The sequence below is a fragment of the Anser brachyrhynchus genome, assembly GCF_964034855.1.
Source record: "Anser brachyrhynchus genome assembly, chromosome: 6".
NCBI classification, from domain to species: Eukaryota; Metazoa; Chordata; class Aves; order Anseriformes; family Anatidae; genus Anser; species Anser brachyrhynchus.
Window position 1 is genome coordinate 15,572,019 of NC_137700.1, and position 26,932 is coordinate 15,598,950.

The 26,932-nt window shown below is 42.8% G+C and overlaps 1 protein-coding gene across 2 annotated transcripts in view; it reads right to left on the reverse strand.

Annotated features, from left to right (window-relative positions):
- LOC308197454 (uncharacterized protein) overlaps window positions 1–26,932 on the reverse strand; it is a 557,403-nt gene that overhangs the window by 122,221 nt on the left and 408,250 nt on the right. The window lies entirely within an intron of this gene.

Genomic DNA, 26,932 nt, shown 5'->3' on the forward strand with positions numbered 1-26,932 from the left:
AGTGGTGATGGAGAACACCTCAAATAAAAGATGAGTCTCTTCAGGAATCAGGAACTATTTGAGTTATACTCTGCAAATATCCAGCTTTAACCACACTCGTGACAACTGATACTATTACATTACCAGTGGTTCACCACTGATATGTTTAAAACTTAATTTCTCACCATTTTTTCCCCAAGAGAGCATACATGCCTATAACGATCCAACTACTCCTAAACACAGAATGATACTTTGTTTTGAATTCCTCCATAGAAGTTCCAAAGCAGAAATATCATCTCATGCTCAGGCTCTAAACTGTTAACGTAAACATGTTTGAGAAAGCTTCACTTTTTCAGACGTAGTGAGTTTAGTTACATTCAAGCCGATGTGGCATATGTGTACATGCACCAGGGAACTGGCTGATGCAGTTTTCCACCACATCATGTATAATTCTTCCATCTTCTCAGCATTTTTGACATTTTACTGTGAATCTGAGGACAAGTAGCCAACAGGAAAACTGCAGCTTGCATGGAGGATGCAAGAAGCTTCAGAGCTTCTTGACTGGAAGCAGCTACTGGGAAGACCTGCCTCAGCCCTATGGCCATGGGTGGCTAACACGGACCTCCTGCTGACAAGGAAGAAAGTAGGAAAGGTTCTGCAGGAAAACTTTGGAGAAAGATGGCAGAATGGCAAGCAGCATGTGCTTGTGATGGAAAACATTGAAAATGAGACAAAAATTCAGAACAGACAACCGAAGTGTGGCATGTGTTGTAGGCCATAGGGTCACGATTAGGATTCTAAACATCCATACCCATTATTATCCAGAGACACCTCAGAGATTCAAAAAGTGAGGCAAGTAGAGGGAAATATAAGCAAGTAAAATGCTGCAATTTTTTGACAATGTTAAGAGTGACAGACACCTGCTTGGTAAAGTTACATTAATAATTGATTGTTTGAAATATGTCAAAATGAGTTCATGCAGACAGTATGCCTGAGAAACCAGATCACGGGAAGTTATCAAAAACCAAAATACTGGATTGTGTGTCCACAAGAGATATAGAAGATAGAGCATGATGAGTAACTAAATTATAATCAATGCATGAAATACAATAGCAAAAACTTTATATTCTTCAAAAGTAATAACTAGAGCAATTTTTCCCTGGTACTGTCACTGGTATTTTCTAGACAGCTGACTCACTCCTGAACAACATGCACCTCTTACAATGTTGCTAGAACTTCCCCCTTGCAACTTTGATAAATCATGATTTTTCCAACTTTAACAGGATCTTCAGAAAACAGTTTCAAACATCTTTGTTCCTCCCCTTTTCTCAGATTTTTTAAAACCCCGCTGCCTGGGTCAACTGGTTGAGAACTTTTCTTCATGTAGGGATGCCAACAAGGAGCTTTCAAAGGGAGAATAATGTTGCCAGCTTGCTGCTTACCACAAAAAACAAAACAAGTCAGGTTCACAAGAAGGTAGATTGTTTATAAAGCAATACAGAGATCAAACATCCCCTGAAACCTTCAATACCTACAGGTCTGACTAGAGAAATATAGTACAACTACCTCAAGAAGTATGTTTGCAAGGGCTCCAGAAAGCATCTAACAACAAATGAATCAGATTTCATCCAATTCTGTTACTAACAGGGACAGCTTCATCTTGTACTTTCAAGGTACAGTTCACAGAAATCTCTTCGCCCACCCAAAGAACATCATTGATCTGCCTGTGCCCCAACTATATTACTTTTCCAAGACAGCAATGCCATCCCATATTCATAAGATAGAGCTTTTCTACGCCTTTGCACCATATCATTTCAGGATCTGATCTGGAGAAAGAAAAGCACTTAAGGATAAAACAGCACTAAAGAATTTCAAGAAGCAATACAAAAGTTTAGAAAAGCAGTAAGCTGTAACACAAAGACAAAGTGCTACTCCAGCAGATGATGTACAATGGAAATGTACTCTAATACTAGTAGAGAAAAATCTACTCCAGTTTACTCATCTGTTCTCTTAAGGACAAGGGGGCTTATTGCCACTAAACCAGGCAGAACACAGAAGTTACTGTAGCAACTACTACTTCGCTTGAGGAACAGTTTGAGCAAAATATTGACTAAAACGCTACATAGCCCAAGCTTCCTTTAGCCATCTCATTTTATAGGATAAGACAAAGCCTAGATAGTAGAAGCCTACCACCATTAAGACCTGTTCTTCCAGGAGAGATTTCTTCATCTCATGGACCACCCTATCACCCTGGAGCTGGGAGGTGGTGATACAGATGCTCCAGGAGCCATTTCGTGGGCAACAGGGAGAGCTGGGCATTCCTCCTTACAAAAAGGAAAGGGAGAAAGAGCCAAGATTTGCATTTCCAGATCTGAACAGCTACAGTACAGTGTAGGGTTTTATGGCTAGGCAATGTTAACTTCATAGCAACACAAAGACAGCTGACAAGGAAAATTCATCTTTAGAGTTGGCTTCAAAGCTTTTTCAGTGAACTGCAGTTTTTGTGAAGTGTGTTAGTATAAATGTGCTAAATTAAGACACTTATTTATAATGCACCTGCATTGCTGACTGTGGCCTGGACCTGCTTGTTTGCAGAAACAAAAGAAGTCTGGCTGCATTGTGCCTTGAGGGCCCTTGGTGCACAGTTGTCTTTTTTCTGGTGTCATCCTGCTCCATTCAAGCATACACTTCTACAGCCCTCTTTGCAGGTGATGTGAAATCATTTTGTGCTGTACAAGTGTTTTACATCAAGCTACTCTCTGGACTGGCTGCATTTCCATTAGCCCCATCCTCCTGAGAGTACAGCATGGCCTCTCAGTCACACTACAGCTGAGCCTGCCATGAATGCCTTACACCCAGCCAAAGGGAGCTCAGGAAAAGCTGATACAGCTCCTCCAAGACTAAAGAGGCATTGTCTAAAGAGGGAGAGAGAAGGTAGAAAGGGTGTCTGAGCTGCTCACATCTCCAGAAGATGTATGTAAAACCATTTTGTTCATGCAATATCAGGCACAAAAGGTGTCAGAAAGAAGGGAAGCGTTGGTGTAAATGAAGCATTTGTATTTCTTTTATATCAAAACATAGCCTATAATCAGAGTCCTTAAAAAGCACATTGTCTGTAAAAAAAAAAAGATTTTTGATGCAGAGAGTTTCATATTATATTTGGTTTTACTGACCAACTTGTGTATGGCACCAGTGGGTGTTTGCATGCTTACATACATATATGCATTTGCATGCTGACACCTCTAGTGTGTCCCATTCTGAGTCCCATTATAGCACACGACTCATCCCTTAAAGCTTCTTCATTAGGACAGTATTTCAGCAACCAATCCTCCCTCAGACATGCAAAAAACATGCTTACTCTTCCTGCCGTAGAATATTCCTTCTTAACTTACAATGCTGAAAAACAGGGTGTATTTGACCTTTACACAAGGGACCATACTAGACAAAAACTCAGCAGCAGCGTACCCTAGGCAGTTAACCAACACACTATTTGTTGGGCTTTGCTTAAGGAAGATCAAGTGCCAGAATGGTTAACATTATAACTGAAAAACTGAAGAACTCATAGACAGCAATTTGATTGTTTCATAGCTGGTGATATGTAACGTAATTACTGTCATATGTAAAATGCTACATTAAACATCCCCTTATGTCTTTGTAGATCTTGTGAAGAAACATTCTACTTGCACTGAATGAATACACAAGAAAACAGTTATCTTATTTTTCAGAAATGAGTACAAATTGGAAGACATAGTCCACATGAATTACGACATAACTATCAGCCACAAAAACCAGAGGCAGAAACAAATTGAATTTGCTTAATTAGGTCCAGATCCAGTGACGTATTTACATATCTCTAAGTCAGTGAGTGAGCCTATGGACTGTAAACAAGATATCTTTGTTGAAGGAGAGCATACAGCTACAATCTAGCACAGGTTTCAGCTTCAATAGATGACTTTTCACAGTCAGGATTATCTGTATGCTCAAGCATTTTAAGTTATGGCAGGCTTTATTTGAAAACAGTCAAGCTAAAGCAGGCCTCTGCAAACAGTTTAAAATTTCTGACTGGTTTATCCCACGTAACTCAGATTGTACATCATGTGAAACAAGGTAGATGAGGCTGCAATTTGCTAGGTCCTACTTTTTTGCCACCTAACCTTACCCATAAAGGTGGTCTAGAAGAAAGCTGGGGAGGGACTCTATCAGGCAGTGTAGCCATGGAACCAGGAATAACGGCTTTGAACAAATGGAGGGGAGATTTAGATGAGATGTGACGTGAGGAAGAAATTCTTCACTCGGAGCACAAAGCGCATGTGGGAATTAGGGCTGAAGATGCACCTTGCTTCTGTTCTTTTCTGTAAAGAATAGATGGAAATTACCTAAAAACCAGTGTTAAAAATAAACCCAGGGCACAGGATGGGAGGTGCAGGGCAGTCCCTGTGGCCGAGGGGCAGCCTTTCTCTCTGGCAAGCCAAGTGGCCTGGGGAAGCCAGCCCCAGAAAAGGGTCCCTCAGTCCCCCCAACCCTCCTCCTTGTCCATGTGAGGGCATCTTCCAGGCCGCTCCCAACACAGCCGCCTTTGGCCACGCGTGGGCCACTCCATCACAGAGGCTTGCTGAGGTCACAGTGGCCACCACTGCCCCGCCTTTGCTGCGGGCCCTATAAAACAGGCCCCCTGCAGCTGGCCCAGCATTCACTGAGCATCTAGGCCCTCTGACTGCCAGCTCGTGTGGCAGGAAGACGACTAGAAGAGCAAGGCGAGCAGCAGGCCTCCTTGGTGTGCGAGGACAGGGATGCAGTCCGGTGAAGCACCAAGAAGGAATGCACCTTTGCAGAAGGAGATGTGTCGTGGGCGGAGGGATAGTTCTGGCGGCACAAGAGACACCAGTGCCCAAGGGACCTCTGGCGCCCAGCCCACAGGCACATACAGGCGGTACCATTGGCACCGCAACGATGCAGGGAACAGGCCGGCCCCTCAAGCACCCAGTGACAGGGGGCCTGGGCCTTACCATAGGAGCAACGGTGACGTGGGGCAAAGGCAGGAGCATCAGGCAGACAGCTGCAGGGAGCAGAGGCGTGCCCATAGTCCGGGAGACAGTGCGGGACCCAGTAATGGCCGTAAGCCAGAGGGCTGCATCGGACCCATGCATGAAAACCAAACCGACAGTGGTGTGGGACTGAGGCGTGGGACTGGATGACCCCCTGGTTCGGCACCCTGGCCTGAAAACATTCCGGATGGAAGGCATCCCATTTGGGCAGTCCTGGGCAAGGACTGGCTTAGCCTTCTGCCCAACACCGTGGAGCCCCCTACTCGTTGCTCAGGCTCCATCGCAAGCATTAGCTTGGAGCCACCAAACACCACGGACATCCCGCGGGCTTGCCTGCAAGATGTCCCGGCAATAAACAGCTCTTGCCGATTCTCAGGGGTTGTGTGAGTGCTTCTTTTTCGGGGGGGGGGGTGGGGGGGTGGGCTAAAGTTGTGCCAGGGGAGGTTTAGGTTGGATATTAGGAAGAACTTCTTTACTGAAATGGTTGTTAGGCATTGGGATGGGCTGCCCAGGGAAGTGGTTAAGTCACCATCCCTGGAGGTCTTGAAAAGACATTTAGATGTAGAGCTTAGTGATATGGTTTAGTGGAGGACTTGTTAGTGTTAGGTCAGAGGTTGGAGTAGGTGATCTTGGAGGTCTCTTCCAACCTAGGCAATTCTGTGATTGTGATTTTGCTCAATCACTGTTTTGCCTACTGTCAAAGGACTGCCTACTAGGGCATTGTAGGGACTGTCTTGAAGCTGATTAACATCTCATTTTTTCCCTCCTCATTCCTCAGAGTCAGCTTTACAGAAGCAAGTTTCCATGCAAAGGAGAAAAACTGCTATCAAGTCTGTGGACTCCTGGAAACATGAAATTATGGATTTTCCTGAACCTTTAAAATCCTTGAATTTATTCAAAGTGTCCACATTTAGTTAAGAATCACTGGGCAATGAAAAATGCTTGCTATTGGGCAAAGCAGACAGCTTATGTTATCAACTTCTGGATGACACATGGGTTTTAGAGATATTTCTTATCTGCACAGCAAGATTTATTTTGTATTTTCTTGAGATAAGACATCCATCTGTCAGGTCATTCAGAAGTGGTAAAGAAAATACTTGCCAGTACCTATTCGACATGTTGTGGGCATAAACTAATTCTCAACTGGAGGGAATTTCCCAAATATTGTAGAATAAGATGCAGCTCAGCTAAGGGGCAGAGTCCATACGAAGCACAGAGCTGCAAAGGAACTCATTCAAGTCAGCCCTAGTCCTGCAGAGGAACAAACTCACAAGAGAAATCTGATAAAGGAGAGAGAGTTCACAGGCAAGACATCCATATTGATTTGGACAGATGTGACAAATTATGCTTGGCCTCCAACAAATAATCAGTCAAACCTAAAAAAACACCTTTGCTTAAGCAAGAAGTTTCATCTAAATTGACTTCTCAGGAGATTCCTATAATGTGATATAAGAATTAATTCTAGAGATATTTCTGAATAAGAGAATCAGATTATAGGATAAACAGTACAAAGGAAAACTGAAGCAATCCCAGATATTTGTCAAAACTAAGCCAATTAGAAGGCTAATGTTACAGAGGTGTCTGAGCTTTCAGTTCCTCCTGAATGCAGAAACGTGTTGCTCCTGGGGGCCAAGAGTTGATGGCACTGTGTGCTTAGATAGTTAAGAACTGAGACTGAGGGGAATTAGCCATGCTAAGTTGTATCCCCTTTGAAGCTTGCAACTGTTTTGCACTATAGTGTACACTTTAACAGGCATGTAGACATTTTCTGCTTCTCCCGTCCTGAAGAATAGCTACTAAAGTCTGAATATCCCCAATCTAAGTAACTCATGATAAGAATATGTATGTACAAAGGAAAAGTTTGATTTTTTTCCCCAGATACTTGCTCTGTTACTCCAGTTTTCTTAAAAAGGTGAATATGCCTTTAAAGATAAAGCAAACATACTGAGCCAGCTTATGCTGCAGTAGCTATGACAACAGACTTTGAAACAAGTGTGGAAAAAGCTAGACCTGAATTTTAATTTCATTTAATTATTTTTTTCAGTCTACTCTTCATATTGACTACCTTGCATCTTACTCTGAAATTCTACAGAAATTATGATTTCTTTTTGCTACCAAATACATAGGGTCTTATGTAGCAGATTCTATCATTGTTATTTAGAAGTCAGAAGAGAAAGTACTTGGAGAATTAGTGGACATCTAATATCTTCAGATGAATGCCAGACTGCCTTCTGGGGAATATGCTTTACCCAAAGATGATGGCTCAACACAGAGAGGCACATGCAAGAGATCTGATTTGATGGTTTAATGACTCCTTTTATCAAGGAACAATCCAATTAGATCAACTATTAGCAAACTGCATCATACTATCTATCAGAGACCCATGATTATCTGTTAGAGATGAATTTTCCAAAAAAACAAAGTGGGGGTGGTGGTGGTGAACTTAGAGCTAAGACAGATTTTTACTTGACTTAATAGCTGGGCAGGAATGGGAGAGAAAAAGCTATGGTTCAAGCCTCACTTCCTTCTTTCCAATCTTACCCATGGACCATTCCTTGATAGATGATACCCACAATCATGGATTATGTCAGCTTCACTAGACACAGAAACTGACTTCCTATCCATATCTCCTTTCCCATTCCTCTATATTCCTTCTAGCAGGCAGAGCAGAGAGTTTTTCCTCCTCCAACCAGCACTGCAGTTTAGAGATGAAGAACCCATTCTTAAAATATATATATATATATATATATATATAAAAGCAGTGGAAAAAAGCACTGGCTATTACCACAATCATAAGTGTTCCACCTGTCCTTCTCCATTTTCTTTGAACAGGCCCAAGGCTTCACATAGAAGTCAAACCACTTTACAGCCACGACCATATAGAAGAGGAGTCACTTCAACCTATTTTGTAGTGATGCATGTCACCTGTGCTCCCAAAGCAGCTTACTGAACAGCAGCCAACCATAACCATACACAGCTGACCAGGCCAGGAGCATCACAGAACACCTTCCACCCACTGTCCCAGCTCAGCACACCTGGGGCCAGAGTGCCATGAGCTCAGTGTGAGGGATAGTTGGGCAACACACTCTGCACTGTAGAGGGTGGCACCATGAGGTACACAGGCATCAAATACACAAACAGATGACTATCACGCTACTAATTGCCCATCAACTCCCTTAAGAACTTATTTTCAAGTAATCCATCTCAAAATTATCCTGGAAAGCCAGAAGTGTATCAGGAAGAGCAGAAAAAGCATAAGCCATTCTTTCCCTTTAAGTCTGATATCCTCCCCCAAGCTTCCTCCAATTTATCTGTAAGGTGCCACCTGCTGCAGCAAACAAAGCAAGAGTTTGAACAAGGCCTGTAAGTAGGCAGCCTCAGCATGCAACAGCTTCTTTCTGATGCATTACTTTTTAGCCTTAGTCCCCAGACAAGTGCATGGCAGCCAGGCAGCTCGCTCACGTGGAGCTAAGCACCTACAGGCACAGAGCAGGCACCTCCACCCAGTGAACGTGGTGGGCTGCTGCACATTCAGATTTCATCCCTCTCCTTCTCTTATTCAGTTTCTCTTCCAACTGCAGCCTTCTCTCCCATCTTTGTTAATTCTCCCTGTGTTTCTAATCACTTCAACCCAACTGCATTGTTATAGTGCTCCTATCTACTATCTGCAAAGCTTTGGACAGTTTTGAAGTAGTTACAACTTGCACGCAACCAAAGACAGCCTTTGCAGTGAGTCCTCAGTTGGAAGGAGAGGTTCAGAGTTTACTGGTTGCAGAAAACAAAGGTATCTTTGTGTAAATGATAAGAAGAGATGTAAAAGCACAAAAAGCAAAGTCTGCAACCAGGCACAGCTTCGGCATGCAACTTACCCAGGCTCTATTTCACGTATGGGCACCCCAGCTGGAGAAGACTGTATTTAAGGAGGGCCCTCTCCTTGGTGCAGCTGCCACCTTTCAACCAAATTCCCCCTCGGGTTTGGAGCAGAGAAACCGTGTTAACTCTCCAGTGGCTGGTTCAGGAGGGCAGGGCTCTCAGAGTGCTCCCTGTAACTTCATCTGGAAACACTCCGAGCACCTATTCAATCTCCACTCTCCTAGCAGCAAGGCTGTTTCTCTTCTATCTTCACCAGGATCAGCACGAAGGATTCTCAGCATGTGTTTTATTTCCATATGTATCCCAAACAGCATCTGCCAACAGCATCTTTGTTTCTGCACCCACTACATTCACCATGTAGAACACTTTGATGAAGACTCTTTGTGAAGTGCTTGCACAGCTGATTTCAAATTCTTCCTCTTTAAAGCAGATCTTATTTTTTAAAAACACTTTTCCATTGACCCCTGTGGGCACTGGATGCCAGGGAAGTAACACAGAGCCACGTTTTGTACTAGAGTTGGTATAGCCTTTCCATCCCACCATGCAGCAGTACTGAGAACCCTGTTTCAGGCACTCATGTGGCAAGTTTGATAGGTATTCATTTTTTTTTAAATCATGGAATGAGTCATGAGCACTTGAAGTTCGGTAAATTCCTAGAAGCAGCCAGCTTGATTTATTTTCAGCTCTGATGGCCCACAGAAGAAAAAAAAAAAAAGAAAGAAAGAAAAAAAAGACTTTTTTTCAGACATGGAAATACAATTTTTTTCTTATCATCTGTAAACAATCCCCCTAACACAGGAGGGGGGGAAAAGTTTATATCAAAAGGGAATGGTTACTAAAATATCAGCTTCCTCCTGCTGCAGGGGGATAACAGCACCACTGAATTCCTTCTTTGTTCAAACAATCCATTGCCAGGTTTCTCAGAGCAGCAGCATTCTGGTGCTGCTCCTTGACAGCAAGTGTCAGGGTAGCTTACCCTTTGTGTGAGGACAGTATTGCAAATAGAAAAACACGAGATGCTGACTTTCCTGGGGAGCGGGGGTGGGCACTCTTCAAGAAGGAAATCTTAATGGCTCAGGAGCGGTCCGTCCCCACGTGCCCAAAGACGAGCCGGTGCAGAAGAAGACCGGCCTGGCCGAACAGAGAGTTGTGGCTCAAGCTTAGGAGAAAAAAGAGGGTTTATAATCTTTGGAGAAGAGGGCGGGCCACTCAGGAAAACTATAAGGATGTTGCAAGGCTGTGCAGGGACAAAATTAGAAAGGCCAAAGCTCATCTGGAGCTCAATCTGGCTACTGCCATTAAAGATAACAAAAAATGTTTTTACAAATACATCAACACAAAAAGGAAGACTAAGGAGAATCTCCATCCTTCACTGGATGTGGGGGGAAACTTAGTTACAAAAGATGAGGAAAAGGCTGAGGTGCTTAATGCCTTCTTTGCCTCACTCTTTAGCGGCAAAACCAGTTGTTCTCTGGATACCCGGTACCCTGAGCTGGTGGAAGTGGATGGGGAGCAGGATGTGCCCCTCACGATCCACGAGGAAATGGCTGGCGACCTGCTACAGCACTTGGATGTATGCAAGTCGATGGGGCCGGATGGGATCCACCCGAGGGTACTGAGCGAAGTGGCGGAGGAGCTGGCCAAGCCGCTTTCCATCATTTATCGGCAGTCCTGGCTATCAGGGGAGGTTCCAGTCGACTGGCGGCTAGCAAACGTGACACCCATCTACAAGAAGGGCCGGAGGGTAGACCCGGGGAACTATAGGCCTGTTAGTTTGACCCCAGTGCCAGGGAAGCTCATGGAGCAGATTATTTTGAGTGTCATCACGCGGCACTTGCAGGGCAAGCAGGCGATCAGGCCCAGTCAGCATGGGTTTATGAAAGGCAGGTCCTGCTTGACGAACCTGATCTCCTTCTATGACAAAGTGACGCGCTTGGTGGATGAGGGAAAGGCTGTGGATGTGGTCTACCTTGACTTCAGTAAGGCTTTTGACACCATTTCCCACAGCATTCTCCTCGAGAAACTGGCTGCTCATGGCTTGGATTGGCGTACGCTTTGTTGGGTTAAAAACTGGCTGGATGGCCGGGCCCAAAGAGTTGTGGTGAATGGAGCCAAATCTGGTTGGAGGCCGGTCACTAGTGGAGTCCCCCAGGGCTCGGTACTGGGGCCAGTCCTCTTTAATGTCTTTATCAATGACCTGGATGAGGGGATCAAGTGCACCTTCAGTAAGTTTGCAGATGACACCAAGTTAGGTGCGTGTGTCGATCTGCTCGAGGGAAGGAAGGCTCTGCAGGAGGATCTGGATAGGCTTGACCGATGGGCTGAGGTCAACTGTATGAAGTTCAACAAGGCCAAGTGCCGGGTCCTGCATCTGGGGCGTAACAACCCCAAGCAGCGCTACAGGCTGGGAGATGAGTGGTTGGAAAGATGCCTGGCCGAGAAGGACCTGGGAGTATTGGTTGATAGTCGGCTGAATATGAGCCAGCAGTGTGCTCAGGTGGCCAAGAAGGCCAACAGCATCCTGGCCTGTATAAGAAGCAGTGTGGCCAGCAGGTCTAGGGAGGTGATTGTGCCCCTGTACTCGGCTCTGGTGAGGCCACACCTCGAGTACTGTGTTCAGTTTTGGGCCCCTCGCTACAGGAAGGACATGGAGGTGCTTGAGCGAGTCCAGAGAAGGGCGACGAGGCTGGTGAGGGGTCTGGAGAACAAGTCTTACGAGGAGCGGCTGAGGGAGCTGGGATTGTTCAATCTGGAGAAGAGGAGGCTCAGGGACGACCTTATCGCACTCTACAGGTACCTTAAAGGAGGCTGTAGAGAGGTGGGGGTTGGTATATTCTCCCACGTGCCTGGTGACAGAACGAGGTGGAATGGGCTAAAGTTGTGCCAGGGGAGGTTTAGGTTGGATGTTAGGAAGAACTTCTTTACCGAAAGGGTTGTTAGGCATTGGGATGGGCTGCCCAGGGAAGTGGTTGAGTCACCATCCCTGGAGGTCTTTAAGAGACGTTTAGATGTAGAACTTAGTGATGTGGTTTAGTGGAGGACTTGTTAGCGTTAGGTCAGAGGTTGGAGTAGGTGATCTTGGAGGTCTCTTCCAACCTAGACGATTCTGTGATTCTGTGATTCTGTGGCAGAAGAAACCCCCTTCCCAGACAGGGCCATTGAGCTTGAGGCCTTCAGCAGAAGCATGAGACCAAATGCTTCTGTTCTAGGAATCGGTCTGATACAGCATGGAGAAATACCTTCTTAGAAGGAGGGGTGTTTTCACATTTACTGGTGCGTTTCATACGTTGCTCTGTTATTACACACACATAGATACAGTGGCCTGGCAGTATTACAAGAGGAAAATGGTGATGATGTTCTGGCACGTACAGTGACATCTGGCAATGAGGAGACACAGAAATGACACACTCGAATGGTGCAGAATGAGTAAAAACTGGTCCATATTATATCTCAAGTATTGCAGAAGGCTCCATGTAATGCATCACTGGGGCATACCTCAGTTTGTGGTGATGTGGAAGGTCCCACACATGGATCCACGTCCCCTCCACCTGCCATCAGGGAGACGTGGCTGTCTGTTCTTCCAACGTAAGGCAGAAAGACACACACCCAGAGGATGAGTCAGCTCACCTCACACCCTGACATGAACCACTCTGAACCTGGGAAGTACTTATTTCCTCTCCAACACCTAGCCTCACAGACACATATGTGCTTGAGCTCAGTGCCTAAACTCAGACAGGGAAACCTGAGAACTGTTTAAAGCTGTGGTCTACCCTTCATGCTTTCACACACTTGGAAATATTAGTTTAAGCTACGCAAGCTGAAAAAAAAAAACGTAATCTGATGAGAAATCCTCTCCCAGAGGGTTCTAGAGATTACTACCACTTTCCATTGTTTGTTTGGCTGGTTGAGTCCTCCGGCCATGTCAACATAGAAAAAGAGGTGGTAAAACCCCTTCTTTCATCTGTATAGCATGCAAGTTTACAGATACATCCCTTTCTCTTCCTATATACTTGTGCAGCACATAGCATGGACTCTTGTTTGTTTGTTTGAGACTTTGGGCTGTGTAGTCAGTAGGTTGTGACTGGGAAATAACTGTGAAGTTGTGATTTCTACTACTGCACTTCAGCCTTCAGAGTCATCTGTGCTCTCTTATAAGCTGTCAGAAAGGACCTCACGAGAGATAGTTGAAGTTTTCTCATCTCAGAACCACTTTATTTTCTGAAAACCAACACAATAACTGATCAAAATGGCCATAGGGAGCACCAGCAGCCCTGTCTTGCACTGTTCAAAAAGAGCGCTGTAGACACAAGCTTCAGGTAATTTGTAGTGAATGAAGAGGCTACAAACACAAAGGATGGGAGGGGGGAGAAAAGAAAGATGGCTCTGAGAACAGCTGGTGGGTTTGTGCTGGCTTGACACCACATCATACGCGCAGTGAGTACTAAATATAACAGAACCCTTTTAAGTCTTGGCAGAAAACCGTGCTACATCTTCCTAAGAACAGTTGGGTCATTAGTGGTCATTCAGTCAGACAGACCAAGGCTGTCTCTAAGCTATTAGGTAGCTGGTGAAAGGTGGGCTGTGAGCAAATGTTGTACTGGAGGATCACACTGAGCAATTACTTGGCTCAGCTGTGTGCAGAACGACAGCCCTCGCCGCCAGGCTGAGAGACCAGCAGAAGTCAAGAGGGAAATCAGCACTTCATAAAAGTTAATGACCAAGGATATACTTCTTCTGAATCCTGACTAGAGCAAGATTCAAATGCAAAGTACAATGCTATTCCTTCTTCCATTGCTCCATTTTGGACCAGTCTTCCTCTCTGTTTTTACCAATGTTGCTTTTAATGCATGCATTTATGAGAAAGCCCTGACCAAGACACATTCCATCATTTTCTCACATCTCCATCAGTTCTGACTCAGCGAGGTCTTTCTTCTTATTTTCTACTTTCCCAGAGGTAATATCTCAAACAAAATTAAACGTCCTCTTCCAGATGGCCCATTTTTGGTAAGAAAGTTCAAGCATGAAGCCAAGCAATGGTAAATCTTAAATCAGCATCTTGCACAGAAGGGAGCAGTGGCACACTGAGTAGTAGGCATTTTGTCTACTACCATCATACTGTCAGGGCTGGTGTTTATTCCAAACAAAGATATTTCTCATGAATGTTAAATAACTGCTAAAGACTGGAAGTGTGATTGCCCATCACACTTAGAGTGTTTTGTTTCATAATTTCATGACTATTTTATTACTATTATTACAGCTCAACATTAGTAATGGAAAAGAAAGTGTTATCTTTTCCTACTGTCTGGAAACAAGAGAATAAAGTAACATCCTGTGCAGCTTTCGGCCCTGCAGCACTTCAGGATGTATGCGTCTATGTTGAGGACTTAAGACCAGCTATGAAACTAAATAACAGATTAACATTAACAAGTGTAAACAAAACATCTAAATTTATTTAAAAAAATGAAAACTTCTTATAATCTTTCCTTTTTAACTACCTATATTATTCTGTTCTACCCGGCATATTTTCTGTTTTGTAACCAACTCTGAAAATAATACTCCTAGTTAAGCATTCTTTTATTTAAATATATTGGAAAGGCAGGTGAGACAAGCTACAGTGTTTGTTATCACACTTGAGGTCAGAAACACAGACTGTGCATTACAGAGGAGGATTTAAATGGGACAGCAGCGCACCCTGCAAGAGGTACGCACACCACCTTCCCACTAGAAGCACGTTGGCTGTGTCTATGCTCACAGCCCTGCACTCACTAACTCCAGTCGCTGGTTTAAAAAAAATAAAGTCTTATTCCAAACTCAGCGATTCACTCTGTGACCACTGACAAAATGCTTCCTCTACGTTCTTCCATTCTCTCAGTTTTTAAGTATGCATAATGATGATTCTAAGGCATTTTGAGATTTATAAGGAATGAAAATCCACGGAAATGTTAACACCCAATTTGGATGACTAGGAGGGGTGGCACAGGACAGGAAGCAACCCAGGGAACAATTCACTTGGAAGCACGGTGCCATACAGCAGGCTCTGGGATATGTAGGCAAGAGAGGAATTTGAAAATGGGATAACAACAAGAGAGCTTGATAGAAACAATAAGATCATATTTTGAAACACTCTGCCTTATCAAAACAACATCTATACTGTAATAAAAAAAATACTATTTTGCTAGAGGAACAGTTAACAACTGTGAAGCAAAATGCTGAATTATTATGGCAGACCACCCAGACAGTGACAGAGCATTTACGGCTCTGCTCAGTCAGATGGCTCAGTCAGGATGGTTCTCACATGCATTATCATTATCCTGTGCCACGTGCACCTTTGGGGGTTCAGGTGATGAAAGAACAAGAGGGGATAACTTTACTTATTACTGTGGAAACCTCCTTGGCACCCACGTCTAGGTTTATTGTCTTTCTACTGAAGTCAAAAAGGTTTTCATTAAGTCCCCAACATCTTCCCTTTACCCCAATGCTCCTTTCCTCACACACGCCTGCACACCTTTTGTATTGGAAAACGTACTGTTAGGAATTGTACTACCAAGGTTCTCACTACTTATTTGCCATCATTGTGCAGCACTAGATTTTCAGGTCAAAATAAACGCTAAGAGCACAGCACTGTCCTGAAAGTCAAACACATGAATGCAAGACTTTTGTCTCTGACATAATGCATAAGAGCAGTGGATCTACTTGACAACATGCAAATTAAATATTTTGCAAAAGTAAAATGGGTAACTCGAGATTTTTGAGCTTTTACGGGCAATATAATCAGGTGTGTCTTTGAGCTTGTCAAGTAGCTGTAACTTTTTCATCTCCATCTAAAGAGATGCCATGTGTTGCATGCTAGAAAAACAAACTCTGGTCTTGACTGGGAAAGGGAAAGAACCAGATGAAGTTTGCTGAGATTCTGAGCTTCTGCCTCCAAACTTATACTTTTCCCTAGTAATGCCAAGGCAAAGTACAGCAGCAGTGCTGCAAATCTTGCTTGGAGACTTTTGAAATATTAGATTATTTTCTTTTTCTGGTGGAGATGATATTGAACATATGGTGTTTGAAAGAGAAGTGGCCAAAACTGCAAAGCCTTTGGAATCATCTTATGTTTTGTTTTGGTTTGTGTTTTTTTTTTGTTCACTACCCTCAGTTTATAAGTCTGTCAGATTTTCCTAGTAGCAATATAGTGACCCACTTACGGCAACAACATTTAACTTGTTACTACTGATGTTAGCTATCATAGCGAAGAGGAGAGATTTGAGAATGTAAAGATGGGCCTAAATGTGAGGGGAAAAAAAAAAAAAGGTGAAAATAAAAAGCAGTGTTTATACCCCCTTGTATGGCCTGGATTATCTTTCAATAACATGAAAAGACAACTTGGCAGGGATATGTTCATTGTATGCAGATATGCATTGTGTGTAGATATGCAGCTTAAGCAAAAGTCTTTTCTTGTCTGTAAGGGTACAGTGTTCTAGACATTTCAGGCAGAGAGGACAGCATTTTCTGTCATTGACGTGAAATGCCAGTTTGAACTGGGAAATACCACGAAGCGTGAAGTGATGAATTACCGTCATTCTTTCCAGGCTCAATAACTTGCAGTGCCTCCACACTGCGCTATTTTAACTTGTGCCTATGTTATTAATTTGGTTAGGAAATATCTAAAAAGTAAAGCCTTAAAAAATAGTATTGTCCTATTTCTCTCTCTCTTAAATTTTGTGCAGGTTTTCTCAATCTTATATTTAAGTGAAAACTATTCATTTCCAGCTCATGCATTATGCAGTTCCGAACTCTCTCTGTGCATCATCTGCCTCACACTGAGCGGCTGTAGTTGAGACATTTCCATCATACTATGACTTCGATTTCCTGCTACTTACTCTATGGAAAAGCACTCTGTAATGGTTTGTTTGTTTAATTTCCTGGCATTATCTGGGTATCTCACTGTTTGTGAATTCAGGCTTCCGAAACCTGCCTGTGTAAAAAAGAACATCCTGATCCCAAGGTCTGAAAAGTCTACAAGCTTTTGCTTTGTGCTTTACTGAAAACCCAAATTCAGCACTTTGGGGCATCAAACTCCTAGTATCGACCTTATATGCCATGAGACTAATCTAAAACTGCATTCAACCGATCACACAGATAGGGAACTAATAATTTATTCAGAAGGTGGCAAAGAGACATCCTTCGTATTTCCTACGCGCCTGCCCAGGCTCTGTAGTGAAGCAAAGCTGGATGAAAAGAAAAGCAGGGTGCTAAGCCTGTATAACTTTGGCTAACTGCTTGTAGCTGCATTTCAGCCAGACCAGTTCAGTTAAGTGTGGGTGTCTATGGGACACTCAACTTCTGCTCACAACTCTGCAGTTTCAGGCCACCCAAACCAGTTTACAACTGGGATTGTCTGTAACAGCTGGTAGGAGAGTGCTTTTTTTGTTCAGCATGACGCCGTACGGTGTGGGATAGCCACCCCTTTGGCCACTTTGGTCAGCTGTCCTGGTTCTGTCCCTCCCGGCTCCTTGTGCACCCCCAGCCTCCCTGCCAGCAGCATGAGAAACTGGCAAGTCCTTGGCTCTGAGCAAGCACCGCTCTGCAGCACTGAAACACTGGTGTGTTATCAGCACTATTTTTATCAAAAATCTGAAAAACAGCATCATAGAAGCCTTTACAAAGAAAATTAACTCTATCCCATCCAAAACTAGGACAATAGTCACTTATGGCATTCAAGTGCTTTTTGGTTTTGCAGTGTTTCTGTAGTGTTTCAAGCTAAAAAAGAAGAGCTAAACAGAAGTATATATATATAAAAATAACCTTTCAAACACTTATGGAGGGAATGTCTTTGTATTTGCATGTGTTGGAGATGGAAATAACAGGAACTCAACCCCATGGAAGGGTCTTTAAAATCTTCTGTAAGACAAAAACTCTTCTCCTGCTATTGTCTGGCTCACTGAAATCTGAAGGACAGTTCCTTCACTTCATGCACCTCAACTAATAAATCAGCATAGTCCAGGATATAGGGCCTTTTCGTATTTGGTTAACCTTCTGTAATTAATTTCACCAATTTATTTGAAGTGATATTTCAAACTGTTTTATGTTGCTTTATTGATAAAACTGTGGACCTAAATCCTAAGTATGTGCTGCCCAGTGGCTGGTGGTGAACTCCCCCTAACTACAGAAGAAGAAACTGAGCTTCAGAACCAGGTAAGGTTGAAAATTTAGTTCAGAAATAGCAGAGGAACTAAGAGGATCACAGCTCTATTTGTATGCTTCTGCCTTCCATATTAATTCCCTGCCTTTTGGACTGATACTTCTGATAAGGGTGCCAAATGCAAAAATGTTTTCTCTTCTGTATCATAAACATCTACTTATTAGGAACTGGTTTGATGCCATGAAATCCTCTTTAACAACTCATAAGAAGAACTTCCATTCGATTACAAATCTATCCTTGGTAATACAATAATACCCATTTCATCATTTGTATCTAGTTGTTCAAAGAGTGATTTAATTCTATTCCTGCAACAAAGGAACCTGCTGCTAAGATTTAGATGTGTAATTGCATGAGGTTCCAGGAGGGAGCGCTCAGGTGTGCACTACAAGGTTTGAAAAGGTTTCCGTAATATTCATGTCTTAAACATGGCCACTGGAGAAGGGTGGAGGTGACGGCCTTTTGGTATTATTCCGATTCTGGTCATGGCAATGGCCATTCTTTTAATTCGGAGTCAGCTGGTGGAAAAGTTCAGCGTGGCTCTGCTCACCTTGCCCGTGGGCAGCATATGAGAGAGAGCTCCAGTGGGCTGCTGAGATCTTGGCACCCTATAAATACACTGGTATTTCCATGGGCATGCACAAAAGGTATAACAACTGCATATACAGGTACAAACATGATGAAGTATGTGTATATGTGTCAATGCATGTGCTCACAGAAAGGGCTGTACTGCCCTTGTTGTGTGGAAGAGAACAATTGCATACACAGGATGAACTTTACAACAGTTTACATCATTGCTTTTTAATTTTGGTTTTTGGTCTGCTTTGTTCTGTTTCTGGAGAAATTCCATTTTAAATTTGAGGGTGAAAAAAAAAAAAAAAAAGGATTATTTTAGCATCTAGAAACCTTTTTCCTGAAACCTTTCTGCAGCCAAAATGATACTAAAGGGATTGAAGTAACCTTAACACTGCTCCATAGCAACACCAACCTTCCCCTTCCTTTCTTCTAGCCAGGCAGGGAGATCGTCTCTGGTATTGTCTCACCTATTCAGTCACACAGCCAGGGAATGAAGAGGGGGAGAGAAAGCACAAAGTAAAGTAGAAAAGATGAAAATCTTTACCAATGGAAACAGAAGCAATATAGGGGGTGAACAAAGGGAGAGGCTGACATTAGTCTGCAAACCTTTACTCGTGACATCCTCAAGAGGATGAGCAACACTACCCTTTTCTTTCTGCATTAGCCAGCTGGGGAACTCATACCTGAATCTACGTTCAGTGCCCAAGTCACCCCTTACATGTACTATGGGCTTCTGGCCAATTCAGTCTCATTTCCCATATGATTTCATTCAAGTTCTAGTTTACTGTAATGAGTTGCAGTGCAATGGTTTTTGAACTGAGAAAATAGCTACGTTAGAGATAACACAAAGCACGTCGACTTGAATGGAGGAAATACGCCTGTGGATGTGTGTTGGGGGGCCATCAAATTGTCCTCCCTGAGCTCCCACAAACCCCAACGCAGCCAGAAGAAGGAAGCAATCTTCATTGCTCCAGCGCAGAGACACTTTGTTGTGCTGCTGTAGAGCGACAGCCAGAGAAGACAAAAGAATATTTCATCTGTTCACTGCAACCGACTAAAACTATGCTTTTGTGAAAACTGCAGCTTGGTTTCATTGTGCTACTGAAATGAATCCAAGATCTTTGGTGACATTTCAAATAACAAGAACAATATATTTCTCCATTACTTTACTTACATTAAGCACACGTGTTTCATAGTTTATGCTATTCCTGGAATTAGGAGAGAGCAGTGAAAACAAAATCCATGCTTAATGCACTGAACTTTGACAACAGCAGCTGCAACTCAAAATTAAAATCCACTTCTTTCTTTGCTCTAAGGGTCTGAACCAGCTTTGTGAAAGTGCTGCAGCATGCAGCGAATGAGGATGTCTGAAATGAGAAACGCCTGCGTGACTGCCCAAAGGACGGATCAAATGACCAGAAGCAAACAGCGACGTGCTAGGCTGTTTGCTGAATGCTAGGTGAAATCAGACAGAACCAGTAAGCCTTGGAAATATTAAGACAAAAGAGAGAAACTAAATTTTTTATCATCTGCTGCAAAGCACTAATCATGTGGATGGAAGACTCACTTATACCTGATGGTTGTACCCAAAAGCCAGAGGAAGCAATGAAGGCAATGAGAGCTTTCTGGTTTTGGTCTCAGAGCACGTCAGATCTGGCCAGAAGACACATCCATTGCAAATTTGGACTAGGATTTCTCTCTCTTTTTTTTTTTTCCAGACAGCAGCAGTTAACTGAGCATTATTGATTTTTTTCACGATCTTGTGATGTCCTTTGCATATGTAACTGCATTTTATAACAATCCAACATGTTTTGTTCCTGTATTTTATTTTTTTCAATATCATCGACGACCTGCTTTGGATTTATAGTCAAAGTCAGAATTATGCAAAATCTAGCCTGCCTTTGAGGGAGGATTTCGTCAAAGCAGCCTCTGTAGAGTGCCTGGTAGGTTTTCAGTCTCTGCTGCCACCCTGCCTGAGCGAGGTGAAATACCCTCCAGAAGTTTTCTTCAAGCATTTAGGGACAGTGGGAGAAAATCCCAAGGGAAGAGGGGTGCGCAGACACTGTAACTACGAACCAGTGGCAGAGAGTGAGCTGCTGGTGCCATACTGGGCTGCTCCCAGGGAATGACTCCTGTGCAAGCCAAGACAAAACCTGAATGCTGATTCTTCCTGCCACCTATTCTCCACAGAAGAGGCAGTTCTTCTTTACCATACAGGGACACATTCATGCACAAAGACCCTCCTGCAGATAAAAATGGCAGCTAGGGAAATAATATGGATCAGTTTGAAAATTGACATGTGACATTAGTCACTTAAAATGAAAGTAAGTGTCAAGGTTTACAGCTGAATTATGTTCCTATGATGCATAATATTGTTGATCCAGTTAAATAATAAAGTCACGTTACCGACGGTGCTGCTTATTATATGTTAATCGCAGTAATATAAACATCTTGCCAATCTTTATGTGCTATCCACCTTTCATTTTCAATGAGGAATAGAAGTAGCAGGAGTCAATAGGTCTGACTCTGCAAGCTTTCTTTCTTTGCATTTAACTTTCCATGTATTGAAATGCTCTGAATACAGACTGAGTTGCTTTGTTCGGTATTTATTATTGTTCCACCTGCATCGAAATGGGAACAGCAATGGCTTTGATAAATAGATTCAAAGGCAGTCAAAATTCATTGTGCTTTTTCTAAATGCTTTTGTGTCCTCTGCTGGAGTTCTTTTTGATAACCTCTTCCAGCAAGACACCTCTTGAAATCAAAATAGATACATTTCTTGCTTCCATAGGACATCAGTGCAAAACCTTTCATTAGAACATATTGTATCCTATACAAGATATATGTCCAATTTTGGCTTTTTTTTTTTCTAAGAGTCAAAGTCTGCTCCTCTTCGCCCTGTTCAGAGATACATTACTGCTTCTTAAGTCCATGAAGCCATATATGTGATAACTGATGGATAACTAAAAATAAAGGTGTCAGAGTCTGGCAGTAGAATTTCATTACCTTTCCAAAGCATACCAAAGAATATTCATTATCACAGTATGAAGTATCATAAATAATTAGCACTAAATCCACACATGCCAAATGAATGATCAGTATGACTTCATATTGTGATCAGCTTGCCTGTTTATTTATTCCTGTGCTCATTTGCATGCTCAATATTTTACCAAATTGTGCCACTCACAGTAGTTCTCCCAGCATTTGTGTGAAGAAAGAAAAAGCCACAAAGATTGTCTTGCTATTTTCCCAAGTCAGGACACCAACTAATTGTAAATATTTCACTGTACAATAATAAATAGCACAATCTTGCTTCCACTCAACATCAAGCCACTACACCAAGACTATCTGCCTCCTTTTTAAAATGTTGTTTAAGAAGGTATAACATCACAAAAAAGGAAACATTAAACATAAGGTTGATACAAACCTTCCTAAAATAAAAGAAGCAGAGTTTAAAGATAGGATTTTTGTGTATGAAGTAGCACTTTGACAACTCGTGTTTGTGCCTCTCCCTTTTATTCTTGTACTGAGGGAGGACTCCTTCTCCCAGGAGAAGAACAGAGAGCACAGAAAAAAACACCAAATTGACTAACTCCCCCTCCCACACACACTCCTTATGTAAATATGCCTTTAAATTTAATTTCATGATCTTCTTTGTCAGCAGCCCATGATGTAACACACTGAATAATGAAACAGGGTCAGCATTAAAGTGATTGTTGTGTTTGTTCCATTATTAAGTTTTGATCCGGGGTGCTACAGGGTAACACAACATGACACGGCTAAGCGGTGAAATGAGTACCATGAAAATTTAAACTGAGGCACACACCAAGAAGCCAAAAACAGCAGAATACAAAGTGTCTAAGGCATTACAAAGCAAACAAATAAGCAAAATAATCTACTCATCCTATTACGCCTACCTTCTCTTTTTCTCTGACAGTCTCCTATACCTGGGCCTATAACACCCTTCACACTTTCACCTTTGCTTCAAATTTAATCCAGACATCGCTCTTGGACTACAGGAATTACTACAAGCCTGTTGGTGAGTTTGCCATTACGGCAGCTCGGCTGGCCGGGGTCGCTGGACGCAGGCGTGGTGCAGGAGGCAGGCGCGGGGAGGCACGTGCTCGCAGGCCTCACATGCTGCCACGCCATCTGAGTAGCAGCTAAGAGCACTCCATCTTGTTGTGCCATTTCCTAAACAATTCCTAAATAATGAGCCTCGTGACTGATTTGGGACTGCGGCACCTCCTGCTCAGAGCAGGAAATGGTGCTTACAGCCCTGAAAGCCAGGTGCTTGGAGCAGACACAACTCATCCGTGTGAGTGCCTGAGTCAGCTAATATAATTCACCTGATCCCACAGAAAGCTGAAGTTTTGTGAGTCAGAGAGATTACAGGGGACTTGGTTGTCATCTACAGAAATTCCTGGGAGAGAGATTGTGTTTCTGTTCAGTAGTTTGTTTTCAGAAGGTGATTTAGCCACTTGCTCTACTTAAATTAAAAGCATCAGCTTGTTCTTCATGAGAGAAAATAGATTAGAGCATCTGTGAACTCGTCTTTTTTTTCCTTCACAGTGGCCTCAAGCAGGCCCCCTGATACTTCAACTGGCCCGGGCAGCCTCCCTCAGCCCCCTGCCTGCCATCTCCCTGGGGAGGCGTACAACAGAGAGAAACCCGACCAAAATTTAGTGCAAGATTAAAGGCACCGGAGATCAGAGCGAGTTGCAAGGAACTACTGTGCATTTGATTAACACTCAGCCCAATGCTGCTTTGAATTCCCTTCCAGCCTCGCAGATTATCAGGGAGCAGTAGTCAAGCTGAAACAAAGCCGCCTCCTCTGAGAAGCGATGGCACGAGGCTGGCAGCTGCTCCGGCACTGTGCTGATCAGTCACCCGGCGGCATGCGTGGCACCCTCTGGGGCTGTCCCCCCGCTGCCACCAGCCTTGTCCTTTCGGTCCAGCTTCTTCCCGACTTCTTAGGCTGGTAGGAGAGAGCTTAAAGGGACAACCCACTGGACGAAGAGCAGAAACTTAGGAAATAGAAGGCTAAATCTGAGCACGATGCTAGAATTTTTGTGAACTCAGCAGCTTGCTGATCTCTCCTGTTTCTCAAGGCAGATTTCCCTCTGCCTTTGCATGAACAAAGGCAATAACCTTCAACGCTGCTCCCTTCCTTTTTTTTTTTCCCTTCCTATTGTACAATGAAGGAAAATTGACTCAAGGCTAGTGGTAAAAGAGAGCATAGTCTGTAACTGTTGCACTTCTCATGCTGCATTTCTCTAACTCCTTTGCTACCAGCAGCGGCAGAAAGGCGGGTGAGGGAGGGGAGGCTATTCTCTCCTTCCTCCTTTTCTTTTCGTCTACTTTGCAAGTTTTTGATGTTTTCAAGTAACTACAGAGCTAACAAAAATGAGAAGTAGAACCCCTTTTGAAATGTGGAAATCCAGTATTAAAAATGTGATGACAAGACACAAACGCAGCTGTCTGAAAAGGTTAGCGGAACAGGGAGCACAGGGCTGTTGTACAGATCCTGCAGAGGAAGAATGAAGAAAGCAAAAGGAGCGGGCTGTGGGGAGAAAGAGCACCAGATAGTCTGAGATTCTGTTAATTGAAAATTGAATCCGGGTTCATTCATCATGTATTTTTTACGAAACTGCAGAATGAGAAAGAAAAGGTTTCAATGAAACATGGGGCTTCCAGCTTGCTCAAGAATATCACAAAAGCCCTTATTCAGCTTCCCTTGAAGCCAAGAGAAACATGTCTTTTCTGGTTCAATTTTCAGCTCTTTGAAGCAGAAGCTCACTCTTTTATGTGTCCCTACAGTGCCCAGTGCAATAGGTCTCCCGTCTCAGCAGGGGCTTCTAAGTGCTACTGTAATAAAATTAATTAATCATAATTTTTAATGAACTCCTTAATGTTTTCCATATCACCCTAGACAAAGAACGAATGCAGACTGAAAAGGTACAAAAGTTTAATTTTGAGTTCGGTAAAGAGAACTTTATCCTGTAACAAAATCTAATTCAAAGCTGGTAAAAATGCTGTTCATGCTAAGTAGATGCTGAAAGAGTATTATCAGTGTAACCAAACAGAAATCTAGACTTTACATCTACTCCTAGCATGAAAATTAAGCATCATCTGGGGGAGATACCCACTAGCACGTTGGGATGCTATTTAGGACTTCAAGGAGATGGAGATGTACTATCATCTAGCTCCATCTGCGTGAAAATGAAGGGCCACTCGGACAGATGTGTAAATCTTCCTGATGGGATTCCTCCCCACTCTTTGCAAAGTAGCACTTAGCATTGACTTCTGTACCACCATATAACCTCAGAGCTAGCCACTGAAATGAAAGAGCCAGTTCACATCCCTCAGTGACGCTGGCTGGGGCTGCAAAATGTGGGCAGACACTACTGCATCGGTTTGCACTTCAATACATGTTTTTAAGGCTTATTTTTCACAGCAGGAACAGAAATGAAAAATGAGATTCAATTGTACGTGCTGGCAGCCTGGGAGATGTGCCAGTATGTCACAACACCATGTACCAGCCCAGCCCCTTTGCTTTATAAAGTACAATTATTGTAAATTGGTTCGGAGCCTGGCACATGTATCAGAGCCACAAATATGCCTTTGTAAATATGTATGTACAGCATGCATAAATGAGCCTGGTTTTCTTTCTTTCTTTTTTTTTTTTCTGGTAAGAAAGAGTTAAAAGCATTAGTATGAACTATCCTTCTCCCTCAGCTAGGGCAGCTTTCTGCCTGAGGTAGTTTCTCCAAGCTCTCCTTAGTCAGCGAAGAGCCCGAGTATCCCAGAAGGGGCTCATCTCCCCCTAGGGTGAGCACCTACGACATGTTATGCCTGTGAGGCGTGGGCACTTCTGACCTCTCTCTGGTAGCTACAGCCCAACCTGGACATTTGACTTGGACTTGAACATCTTAAACTTGAGTCTATTAAAGGCTTGGTATTTGGATGTCCTAAAATCATTTGAGATGAATCACTCCATATCAAATGACCACAAATCTATCTAAAATATATATTTTTTATAGAGAGAGAACCATCAATTTTAAACTACCTCCTTATCAGTGGTTCTTTGGAACCAGAAGAAAATATTAGGTCCACTGAATAATACAAATATTTGCCTTTTGTAATTTACAATTATAAAACACAATAAAAGTTACAGTATAGAAATAGATAACCTATTATCCCAGGACTTAATCTTCTGTATCCGTGACATTAAGCAAGACATATCACTGAAAAGAAAATCCCATATGTGGATGAATAAGAGGAAACTTTTTTTCTGCATATTGTTTCTTAAAAACATCAGCTGCATAATAAAGCAGTGGGATTAATTAATTTAGCATGCATCTTTAATTGCCTTATCGCAATCCCTCTCTCCAAGGACTAATGTTAATGCTCCAAACCTCTAAGCCTCTTCAAATGGCAGCTTTTTTCTAATCATAGCATGCCACAAACATATTTCCTTAGTTTCAACACATATGAAATTTTTGAACCTACTACGTATAGGTATCGTATTTAAAGACAGACCGCAAGAGAACATAGATATTGCCACTAATTTACAGTACAAACCACTTTTAAATGTAGATGTTCTTTCCCTATCCATGCTAAGTACCACTGGGAAGTTAAGCACAAGACATAACTCACACTTTGATATATAAGTGTATACAATGCCTATGCCACAGATAAATCACAAGATTTTAAACCACCGGAGAGACCACTGGATCAGCTGCTTTGACATCATGTAACCAAGTTGTGCTTAGGAGACACCAGGACCTCACATTTAATTCAGTAATACCTCCCAGAAAGCATCCAGTTCTTGATTTGAGTATTTTATCAGGAATTAATATTCATTAAACTAATTTGTTATTTAAAAATTGGATATCAAAAAACTCTTCCTGATAAGATTTTTTTTTGCCTTCAAGATATCATGTGTACAATGATTATATTTAAAATCCAGGTCTTAGGAAACATCTGATCTCATGAATAAACACAGCAGGTGATCAGAAATCTCCCATTGAAAGTGAACCCATCGGCCTGCTTAAAACCATAATTCAGATGAAAACCCAGCAGTCCTAGTTATGTAGGCCAGGAAAAAGCAACACTAATTACATTTATTATTTAAGGAAAGGGACGGTAAAGTGATGAGCATGTCTTGCAGCAGGTACCTGCAGCCCAATGGGAGGAGGCAACATGTCCTACAGCCCTCTGGCGCATCATCTTTTTACCTCGGTAAATGCACCACTTTGTTTCACTGACG